The 12,395-nt window shown below is 33.7% G+C and overlaps 1 long non-coding RNA gene across 1 annotated transcript in view; it reads right to left on the reverse strand.

The window, feature by feature from the left end:
• LOC140140865 (uncharacterized) overlaps positions 1-12,195 on the reverse strand; it is an 83,720-nt gene extending 71,525 nt beyond the window's left edge. Inside the window, exon 1 of the long non-coding RNA XR_011857324.1 lies at positions 12,050-12,195. This is a non-coding gene — a long non-coding RNA (uncharacterized lncRNA). The remainder of the gene's footprint in view (positions 1-12,049) is intronic.
• Between the last annotated feature and the right edge of the window lie 200 nt (positions 12,196-12,395).

A 12,395-nucleotide genomic window follows, 5' to 3' on the forward strand; every position in this document is an offset into this window, starting at 1 on the left:
TTTCAATTATTCAGGTCATGCGGCCAGGATATTGACCTTTTAGAATCTGTCAGAAATGTGCAATTTCATTAAATATTATAATAATGATGGATCATTTTACAAACTGAATCTGACCATTTGCTGATCCGTAGGTGCTGCGGTTCACTGGCGTTTATATGGTACCTTACTCATCCAGCTTGGTTATTAAGTCCAAATGCAATATCAAGCCGTAAGCCTAAAATAACTCAAATTTTGTTAATTTGCGTGTTTCAAAACAGAGTAGTGATTGATGAGGTTCCATTTTCTGAACCCTATTCACTTGACCTGTTATTTTATAACACTTTGGGCTTAGCGTCGCGTCAGAGTGTGTAAGTGTTAGAGATGGTGTCAGTAGGTCCCGCAGTAGGTCAGGAAACGTGTATTACTATTAGAAAAGAAATTGATTACGTAAAATAAAGAGCATAAAAATTGAAAAAAGATTGCACTCTGGTGGCTCTTACCGGAAAGGCCAGTTTAACCTACCATGTCAACCGGGGAGAAATCGACCAGAATGTGCCCTGCACATCTTTTTAGTTCGGTAAACACCTTGATTTGAGCCAAAATAGTATATTATTCCAAAGTTTCACACGCAATTTGCCTGATAAATGTCAAAATTTGCTAATGTAGTGTAAAATTGACGACCATTTTTGCTCGCTTCCTTTGCAATTGTTCCGGTGAAATCGGATTAAAGGCCCTTTCAGTGATTTCACAGGAACATTTAAAAAATGGAAATTTGTCAGAGTTGCTTAGAAATAAAGAATAAGTCTACAGAATTTCATTAAACCACTTTTCCCTGAATACATCGACAAATTAGTCAAAAACAGAAGTTTTAGAAAGGTTTTCTACTTCAACTCAGATCGACTCGAGAAAATCCCTGAGAAAATCGAGATTTTCGTACAGTGCGCCACCAATCGACTGGAAAAACTTCCTAGTCCAGTGTTTCTAACACGGGGAAGTAGAGTCTAAATTGATTTAAAACAGACGCTTAATTTTTGTAGTAGAAAACAAAATAAGCAATTAAACGTCACCGAGGCAAACTAACGGTCAATTCAAATATGAAAAACAGTTAAAATTGTGTATTTTGTTTAAAATAGTAGCTACTGATGTAATAAGTAGTAGAAACAATACGCAACGCGTGTTGGTACGTGGAGAGTGAGCTTCTTTCGATCTTGAGTCGGACTTTTTGTACTGTCAGTATCAAAAGTCCAGAATCATGCAAATGCTTTATTTTGTCTAAAATACACGGCTTTCGACCGAACCACTAGCAGGCTATGTTAGCACATCTATGCCAATTACAAAGGTACCAAAATCTGAATTTTGATGATTTTTACGATCATCCGGATGAGCAAATCACTGAATGGGCCTTTAAGTAAAGCCTGATAATAATACGCTACTACATTTATACGGCAATAAAGCTTTACAATGCTTTATAAAGGTTTAAGAATGAATATTTTCTATGAATATTTTTTATATCGCCGTCCAACTTTTGTTATGACACGTTAAAACACAGCCACCGTGGTCACTCGCATGTACTTAAACAAGTCGACCCATACATCCTTCCACTTGAATGGATGCAAAAACATTAACGCTCTCCACCCAGGTGTCGACTGCAGACGACAAGTTTTTTTTTAATTCAAAATTTCAAAAATGTCAGAATTATAACTTTTCATGACCATATTTGGAATCAACATGAAAAATGCATTAAAATGAGTACAAACACGCCTAGTATTGGTTCAGTGGTTCTTTAGATAGCTCTTGATATTTTGAGAAAATATTTCGAAACTTTTTACGTTGAAGCTTATGGCTAGCACGCAGAGCATTAATATTCAACTTACAATGAAATGATGTCGTAATGGTGACCGAAAGAAAAATATTATGACATAATTAGTGGGCTCAAATACACGAGCGATCTCGAATATAATTAATATTAGTGCATCTCTTTTTATAGATACAGCACAGAATATATTTATTTTTTATAGACATATTCACAAAATATATATATTTATATATATAGTTTGTAATTATTCAAGTGCGTGTAAATGCTTATAGTTTGCACATTGTATTAAAGGGGCGAATTAACTTGTAAAGTTACATTTAAGTGTCGTCCAGCGCTATCAACGTGTAGCACGATGCTTCAGTGATGGTTTATAATTATTTCCAATTCGTCACTATGTTAAACTATGTTCGACGAAGTAATACACGTAGAACAGAAGACACAGTGGCCCTAATATGGCAAAGGATCATATCAAAACTCAACCGCCGGTTGACCGCCTGTTCTGGTTGGTTTCCGGCGGAAATCACCCGGAACCGAAGTTTTGATTTGTTCCCTAAAAGGGGGTTTTCTTTTTACACCTCTAGTGTATTATTTCCTTTTCCATGCTTGATGTTAAACAAATAAAATTAATAGTTACTAGTCAACTTCTATCGAATACTGGTATAGAATTTTGTGGGGATATTTGGCGAATGATGTTTGAAGATGCTGTTTATATATTACAAAATTAAGTAGACCTGTAAGTACGACTATAGATTAAACATCGTTTTCATGAGTAGCTTATACGTGAAATTTTACCTTATGGCGGTAATTTTGCACGTCATTGTATTATTCATCGAAAGCAAATTTTGAGTTGGAAAAATAGCCTACTTCATGTACTTTGTGATAAGATATGCTCTCGAAATCGTGTTTGTCAAATTAACAGACCTAGACAATATATTACATACCCTATAGGAATTGCATATGAATAACCAATATATCTGTATGAAATAACAATCGAAGCATGTATTCAATTGCTTGTGACAAAAATAAAACGGTGGCTTAATTCATATTAATGGAAGGATTATCATTGCTTTTTAAGATCCTGCTTTATAAAAACGCGATTTCAAGTCAACATAATTTGGAATGACGCTATTCCCCTTAGTTGATGCTATTCGCCTTAAAAGGAATTGAGGTTTCAAAGTAAGCTTTCGATTTCAAAAGGATTCATATATTTTGGCTGCCATCTGGGATCAATTGAAATATCACAGTATCCCCCTGAGCTATTTATAATCCTTGTAATAAACATAATCAAAGTGTGGTTATAACAGTACAAGTTACACTTCTTGCTAGAGATGTATAATATATTAAAATAATGAAATTCATGCATATTAGTGATACTACTTTTGACATAAGATTTTAGAAATTTCATTTCATGTAATTACTTCTAAACATTAGATTTAGAGAAGACATGCGCTCTGAATTACGATGTTATGTACGAATATGAAAAGTAGAGCGCTCTGGGAAGTTTTCTTAGCAAATAATAGGCCTAATGATCATAAAATACAATCATGCGTATTGCTGGTTGGCGAATTAACTCCCGGGGGGCACTTCAATTTGAAATGGATATAGGTGTAGGGCTGGCACTTTCGCACTAAGGGGCATTCGGTGAGAAAAAAAAAAAAAAAATATGGGGTCATTGGGTGAGAGCATGATTTTTGGCATTCGGTGAGAGCAAAATGTAAAAAATATGGGGTCATTGGGTGAGAACATGACCTTTTTTGAAATGGAATCTTTGGGTGAAAACCGAAAAAGCGCCACAGAAACCTCGAACATCGAATTTTTAGTGCTAAATGGCTTCAAATTTCATTGTTTTTCAAAATAAGTAACAAAATCAGTGATAAATGAAAGTTGCTGTTCAAATTGAACTTGTAAGGGTCTTTGGGTGACAGATCAAATGGAAAAATATGGGGTCTTCGGGTGACAGAGCCGGGACAGAGCATGTGTTCGTAAATAAATATGGGGTCTTTGGGTGACAGCGATGCTGAAAAACGGGGTCTTAACAGCCCTACATACGCGTCACCTCCAAAGTTGAAGTGCCCCCCGGGAATTAACTAAGTTTAATCAAATCAGAGTCTAATACGTCGTAAGTTAATAATTTATTGTAACATATTAACCGTCGTTTTATCTTTTCAGTTTCTGTTTCCGTATCCGTTTTTGTACGTCATTGTTATTCTGAAGTGGTAGCCTCCCAGGTGTGACCAATCTTTTATTCTAGCCTTTGGTTAGTTACTAATAATTTGAAGCTCGTAAATTTCAGTTTTCGTTTTGGTAAGTTATGTTAATTTTTGACATAAAACCTTGAGATGTGCGGTTGGGTGCTAATCTAGACAAAAGAAGAATCTAAATTTTACGGCCCTAAATTCGCGGTAAATTGTACGGCTTCAATTGACTTGCGTTTGGTGTATATGCACTTACGCCTAGGCGTAAGTAGCTCGTAAAAATAGTCTTGCATTGAAATATATACTATCCATGTTTACTAAATCGCCACTTGTACGCGCCTCATTGGGAGATATTTGGCTATTTCAGACGCTCGTTTCATCGCCAATATGAAACACCTTTGCTTATAACAAGGGTGAAAACATCATGAAAGGTTGTGAAAGATTTGTTTTGGCCCCTGAAACACATGTACGAAACTATACGAGACTATACGCAACTTTAGTGTATACATGTTAAGTAGACTTACGGTCTTCTTGCGCTCAGGTCTTCAAATGTTCTCAAACTATTTTGACCACTTATATTCCTGTTTAGAGCATTAATTTGTTATCATTATGCGTCGTTAATTCATTGAAGAGCGCGTTTGATTTCTTTACATGTTAGCATTATTACATTTACGGTCTAGTTATTGCGTTAAAATCTGGATTTTAAAATGTTCTTAAAACAATCTGAACATTCTTACGCTATATGTGATTTGTCGATAATAACACCCTGACGTTAAACATATTCTTCAGCCAAAGCGTGAATGGCATGCCTGTGAATATATTTTCACCCTAATTTAAGGTTGTTTGTTTTCGTTTTCTTTTTAATTGCCTCACAATCGTATTATTTCTTTGAAAAATGTCACATTTGAAACTTTGTTATAATAAATCTTATATAATAAAACCGTATGTGTACCCCAGGGTGATGACCATTGCTGTAGCATAAAGACCAGGATGAAGAGTTTAGACGTTTCTGTCACTCTCAGCTAGATTTTAATATAACACCTATCTAGCTGGCTTCAGAATGACAATACATGACTTCTAAAATCATGAAATACAATTTAATCAAATTTAGGTAGGAAATATAAGTATCACACAAAGGTGTCTTTGACAACTGTGTTGACATCAGCGCTTTGTTGGAACATCTTTTTCAATTTCAACAAGAGGCTGTTTTGCCGAGAGTTTTTACATATCGATTGTGGCCTCTAATATTCATTATTTGCCTGGTGTATTATTGAACCAGAATTTACATCAAGAAATTAATGTTTTCAAAATATTTTGACCGCTTATTCCCTTTTATAGCATTAATTTGTTATCATTGTGTGTCGTTAATTCATTGAATAGTGCGTTTGATTTCCTTACATGTTAGCATTATTACATTTACGGTCTAGTTATTGCGTTAAAACATGCATTTTAAAATGTTCTTAAAACAATCTGACCATTCTTACGCTATATGTGATTTGCCGATAATAACAACCTGGCGTTAAATATATTCTTCAGACAAAGCGTGAATGGTACGCGTATGAATATATTTTCACCCTAATTTAAGGTTTTTTGTTTTCGTTCTTTTCAATTGCAAGACAATCGTATAATTTCTTTCAGCATGATGTTCTAAAAATGTCACATTTGCTACATTTTTGAAACATTGTTATAATAAATCTTTCATTAGGTACCGTATGTGTACCCCATGGTGATGACAATTGCTGTAGCATAAAGACCAGGATGAAGAGTGTACACATTTCTGTCAGCTAGATTTTAATATAACACCTATCTTATGTAGAAACCATCTTGAATAAAACTGGCTTCAAAATGACACACATGACTTCTAAAATACAATTTAATCAAATTTAGGTAGGAAATATAAGTATCACACAAAGGTGTCTTTGACAACTGTGTTGACATCAGCGCTTTGTTGGGACATCTTTTTCAATTTCAACAAGAGGCTGTTTTGCCTAGAGTAATTGGCTATAATAGTGTCAATCTTCAAATTGGAATGTTGGCAAAATGTTTTCATCCATCCGTCCTCTTCTATTTTGTGTTTATGTGTTATATGTGTTTTTTACATATATCAATTGTTGGCTTTAATTATTAGTTATTTGCGTTAAATTAATGTGTATTATAGAATCAGAACTTACATCAAGCAATTTACAAATGTTTTCAAAATATTTTGACCACTTATATTCCCTTTTATAGCATTAATTTGTTATCATTGTGCGTCGTTAATTCATTTCCTTACATGTTAGCATTATTACCTTTACGGTCTAGTTATTGCATTAAAACCTGCATTTTAAAATGTTCTTAAAACAATCTGACCATTCTTGTCCTATTGATTTACCGATAATAACACCCTGACGTTAAATATATTCTTTAGCCAAAGCGTGAATGATATGCGTATGAATATATTTTCAACCTAATTTAAGGTAGTTTGTTTTCGTTCTGTTTTTAATTGCCAGACAATCGTATAATTTCTTTGAGCATGGCGTTCTATAAATGTCACATGTGCTACATATTCGAAACATTGTTAATACCTAATCTTTCATTAAGTATGGTGTACTCTGTAACTCATTATATTAAATCCACAAACAAAAATAACAACGTATGAATATAGCAGAACTTGCATTGAATATGTTTTAAGGAGCGTTTACTCTTATTAAGAAAAATCATGCACATGGGGAGGTTGTGACACCCCTTTACATCAATTCTTGGGATATCCTTTATAGAACTCATACCATTGCTCTTTTGTGTGAGCTTCAGTAATGTTGTCTCAGTATTTGAGTGCAAACACCGCTAGGTCATGCTCTCCTCCGGTTCGTCTTAAAATGCATAATTACAACGGCCACACTCGATAATCATGATAATTATGCCTCACCAATGTTTGAGTATTTTGTTAATTTTTTTATTAAAGGTCGTTAAATGTTCGCGTGTCTCGATTTCTTTTTTGCACAACGGGAATTGTTTTTACTGGACTATGTAAAAGGCGGGAACCGTAGTGTTAAAAACGCTTTTATGTTTAAATACCAGTAACTCTTCTTGATTCAAGGGACAAGCAACTAAAAGCGCAAGTTTAACTCTCTCCATTGATGCAGAAGATAAGATAAGAAAATAAAATTTAATTTTTCAAATTAAAATTAAACTATTTCAGAACTGTAAATATTCATGAACATATTTGGAATCAGCTTGGAAAATGCATTAAAATAAGTACAAACAAGCAAGTATTGGTTCAGCGATTTTTAAGATAGCTCTTGATATTTTGAGAAAATATCTCAAAACTGGGACTTTTTATGTTGAAGTCTATGGCTAGCACGCAAATAATTAAGATTGTGCACCGACATATAAATATTATTGCCCTCAAGGAGTTCCTATTTTGTTGTTGATATTGTCAGATCACGATGTACATAGTGTTCCGGATTAATAAATTCATAAGGAGCCGTTTGACAGAAGAAGAGATCATATTTCAAATATATTACCATATAATGGCTAGATAGTAAAAAAAAGGAGAGAGGATGATCACAACAGTCATTAAATTGACTGTCAGTGATTCCATAAATCAGGAAATCGAAACAAGAAATGTCTTTAAAAGATAGCGCAGGGAATTTGAAGGTCATGTCAAAGTTCAGATCAATGTCATCAGGAATCATTCAAATGTGATTATTCATTACAGATACCTTTTACCTATACATTGGATACCTATTGAATTATGATAAATTATATGACAAGATACCGTGTGGGATAACTTTTGCAGCTTTTTGCAGGTCATTTCGTACAAGTTTACTCTTTATAAATCTATCAGAAAGTTACTCGCATCTTTTTGCCTACGCAAAACTTAATATCATTTGTTTATCATATATACACACATATACACACAAAAATTCGAAACCAATATTTTGAATGGATGATCAATTTTTAAAACTGTTGAATAGAAACCGCCTTATACTGATGAAATGTGACCCCCGACATAAAAAGGAAGAATATAGACAAAGGTGTTAGAAACAATCAAACTGTTGTAGACATTTAAAATGAAACCTTCGCATCATAAATATGAGATAACCTTGGAATAATGGAGCGTCATTATCAACTGGTTCATAGTCAAAAATGTTAGCGACCAGCGATCGAAATCTGATAATTGACTACAGTAAACCACCACGTCGACCAGATACAGGAGCAAGGTCAATCCATGGAAGGCAATCGCCATCAGGCGGGAAAATGTAGCTGGAGCGTTACACAGTCCAAACGGCATTACACGCCACTGATACAGGTCCCGGGTACAGGCTGATTCTGATTGTATTTAAAATTTTATTTTGCCAAAAGTAAATATGCTTGTCGCCATCAGGCGAGAAAATGTGGCTGGAGCGTTACACAGTCCAAAAGGCTTTACACACCACTGATACGGGTACAGGCCGATTCTGATTGTATTAAAAAATTTATTTTGCCAAAAGTAAATATGCTTGTTGTAAGATAACAAAATGCAAAATTAAGGACGTTTAAGAAAGAATGGAACATAATTGACAAAACCCATGAGCTCATAGTGGAATATGAGCAGCATAAAACCAGCGACTCGTCGTCGAAAAAATTACACAATTATTCTTGGTATTTGGAAAGTAAGAACATCAACAAACATGTGAAAACCGGCGGTCTAGAAGAAACTTCCCAGTGTTTGAAATTTAAGAGCATAAGCAATACAACGTGTCGAACAAATTAGTAATATAAGGAGATACTTTATAATATTACAAGAAAACTAAATATTATGATAGTTCTCATATCCCGACTAAATGTGTTATGTCATTACATTGTAAACGTAAGATTAAGTAATATAAGTGATGGCAATTTTAAATTTAAGATATTAAATTGTCGAAAGTGTCGAACAAATGGGCTATTCCATCTACCACACAGGGATGTAGATTTTAAATGGAATCACCCATTCTGTAACCCTATTTGAAATTTATACTCCATGTGTGGAAGATTAAGGACTTGTATAGGGGTGTATGGATTTCAAATGGAATAGCCCAATTAACAGCACTTTGGAAACGGACCGATTCAAAATATTTGAACCAGGTAAAAAATTCAGTATCTGCTATAGTAGCCTACTTGCAGGTATTGCATAATATTATTGACTTCGTGAATAGAATGATTCAAAAAACACCTGTCTCCCAATAAACAAAATAGAAAATTTGAAGTCTAGCATTCCTTAAGGGCTGGGGTATGAACGTTTGGACAGTATTTATTTTGGGACATTAGAGCACATCAGACATATCGAATTGCATTCTGAATACGAAGAATGTCATTCTGATATCAAATAATTTTGATTTTTGAAATTTGCAATTTAATACACATTTTATGGCAAATCATTAAAATTGATATTTTGATATTTAACAGTACTTGAAGTAAACTTTAGAAATCTGATGATTTATACTTAAAGTGTATGTAGGTGGGATGAAAAGCCGACGATCAATTGAAAATGTTGACCTTTCGTATTGAAGATATGGATTTTTTTCCCAAAACACCAAAAAAAATTAGGTCTTTTTGGGAAAAAATCCATATCTTCAATATGAAAGGTCAAAATTTTCAATTGACCGTCGGCTTTTTCCTCCCTGCTACATACACTTTAAGAATATAACATTAGATTTATATAATTTACTTCGAGGACTGTTATATATCAAAAATTTGAAAAATATCAAATTTTTATAATTTGTCATAAAATTTGTATTATATTGTGATTTTCAAAAATGAAAATTATTTGATATCAGAAAGACATGCTTCGTATTCAGAATGCAATTCGATAGGTCTGAGGTGCTCCCATGTCCCACAAAAAATACTGTCGAAACGCAATAAACGCTCATTTTAGATCCCTTAAGGAACCTTGGACTATGTGATGTATACTTTATTAATATTTTTGAAGCTATACTATCAAAGGAAGTCTCCGGCAATCACAACATTATGCCTTTTTATGTTAGGAAAATAATTTTTAAGCACGAATCACGTGGTTTTATTTTAAACAAAAGCTAACAAACTCATAATGACCATAAAAACGAATAAAACAGCCGTGTCTCAACACGCGATATTCAAAATTCCCGGGCCACGAAATTGTCTAGTGCAATTAAGTCCCAGTAATACAATGAAGGCTGGCGACATTTAAGCACAAATAGCCATGACGTCATTGTGCTACACAATTTCGGCGCGGGAATTTTGAACATCGCGTGTTGAGAGCCGGCTTAATATGAGTTTGTTTTAAATAAAACTATGTGATTCGTGCTTGATATTTATTTTTCTAACATACTGTATAAGGCATAATGTCGTGATTGCAGATGACTTCCTTTAAAAGTATTAGTATTATCTAGCATGTCTGTAGGTCCTTTACAATATCATGTATGTATAACGAGGTGAATAGTGATGTGAGTGGGGTAGATGGAATGAGTGGGAATGTTTTCAAGATGGTACAGTGAATATTTTACCCGAATGATAATGACATTAGTTTGAATAAATTGACGAACCAGACAAGGGAAACTGGAATAATCCAATGAGTTGTTTTTGATATATTTTCAGATATCATTATATAGTAAAAGTTTGGATTTGAGTTTGGATTAGGGCTATGATTAGAGGGAGATTTGAAGGAATGTTATTGTTTCAGATAAACCTAAGGGGTAAGCCGAATATTTTAATTTGTATTGGCGTTCCTTTTGAAACTCGATTTGCTATTTCTTGATCATTTTTGAGCAAGAAATTATAGCGAAACAAAGATCAAGTAAAGCATGGAACGCTAAAATCCCAGAATGCTTTTTTTTCTTTCTGATTATCAATCAATGTTTCTAAATTCAACGACATAATTACATTCCGATAATTAGAACACTGTTTTGAAAGAACACTAAAACAATCTCTGAGCCTTTAGGCATAAGCTTAGATGGCTTAAAGTTCATTAAGGTAAGGTATGTAATTAGCAACCTTGATTGCCAACCATGTATTTTATGACAAACGAAATCAAATAATAAAAGTGCAGATTCATAAAAGCACGGAATAAAATTAAAATCCCACCTGCGCGCTTTTGTCTCTTTGTCAGAGATTTCTCTTGATTAAATAGTTAACAAAAATAAAAAGATACAATTACAATAGTTTGATTAATCAACCTTTGGACTAAAAGTATTACAAATGTTCTTATCTACATTAACAGGGCATTTCGGGATCATCCACAGCTTCATCCCCCCACTTTTCTCAAAAAAGTAGAGATTTTTATACCTCTTGATACATAATGTTTATATATCAAAAATTTCTTGCAGATTAATTCGTTTAGCAAAAATATCGTCAAATTTTAATTTCGTTCTGGTATACCAGAACGAAATTACAACAGTGGCCTATAGAGCAATGTAATTCACATAATCATGCATAACTCGCAAACGTAAAATTGGAATCAACTGAAATTTTGGGAATAAGCTTCTTTCGTAGATATCTACTGACAAAAAATGTCATATAAAGATGCTAGGATCACAAAATCCCCCTTTAAGTAGAGATGAGATCATTTTACTCCAACACATTATTACGATCCCAAATACTATAAAAAATATAAAATAGGTGATAAAATAAAAACTGGTAGCTACCCAACAAACACACAACGTTTTACTGAAAAGGCCTATATAAAGGGTATAAAAAACGTTTCAATAACATTCATAAAACAGAATGTTATTTAACTGTTGACAAAAAATTGCAAAATATTTGCCCAAAATAGTTTACAATAATGTTATAAAAACGTATTCAGGATCTTTATATAGCATTTAAAGAACATTTTTTGTGTTTGCTGGGTAATATTTTTGTGGAAAACAGAAAGAAAACACAACATCTCACAAGTCCACATGGTCTGTACATTTCAAAGCCTGGGCCACCTGTTCACCGACGTGGTGTTGCTATTATAAGAACTAAAACAAAAGTAAACACAACCATTTTAACACACAAAAAGGCGCAAAAAAAAAACTTAAAAGCTAAAAAAGTTTGAGAAAAATATATTTCCTGCAAATTTTAAAGAATTAAGTTTACTTACCGATGATAGAAAATCCAGCAATAACTTGGCGGTGACTGTATTCCTGGTTTGCAATTAGTATGGGTTCAAAATGATATGTGTTGGTAGCTGAGAACGTAAAATCACTTAAGGTATTTACAAGACTGCATCAAAGACTAGAATGATGCGACAATACTACCAGTGAACAGCCACATGTTCTTCGACCCATCCCCGGTGTTTCTTTTTGTATGTGATTTGACGTTAAATTTAATAGAGAACCAGCTAAATACGCATTCTGTTTTTCTTGGTTACGAAAGTAAGTGAGTCTCCAACGTTTTTTCAACGGTGGTAAAATTAGTATTGTCGTGCATAGTTATAGCATGTGGAA

This window comes from Amphiura filiformis, chromosome 19, assembly GCF_039555335.1.
Source record: "Amphiura filiformis chromosome 19, Afil_fr2py, whole genome shotgun sequence".
Lineage (NCBI taxonomy): Eukaryota > Metazoa > Echinodermata > Ophiuroidea > Amphilepidida > Amphiuridae > Amphiura > Amphiura filiformis.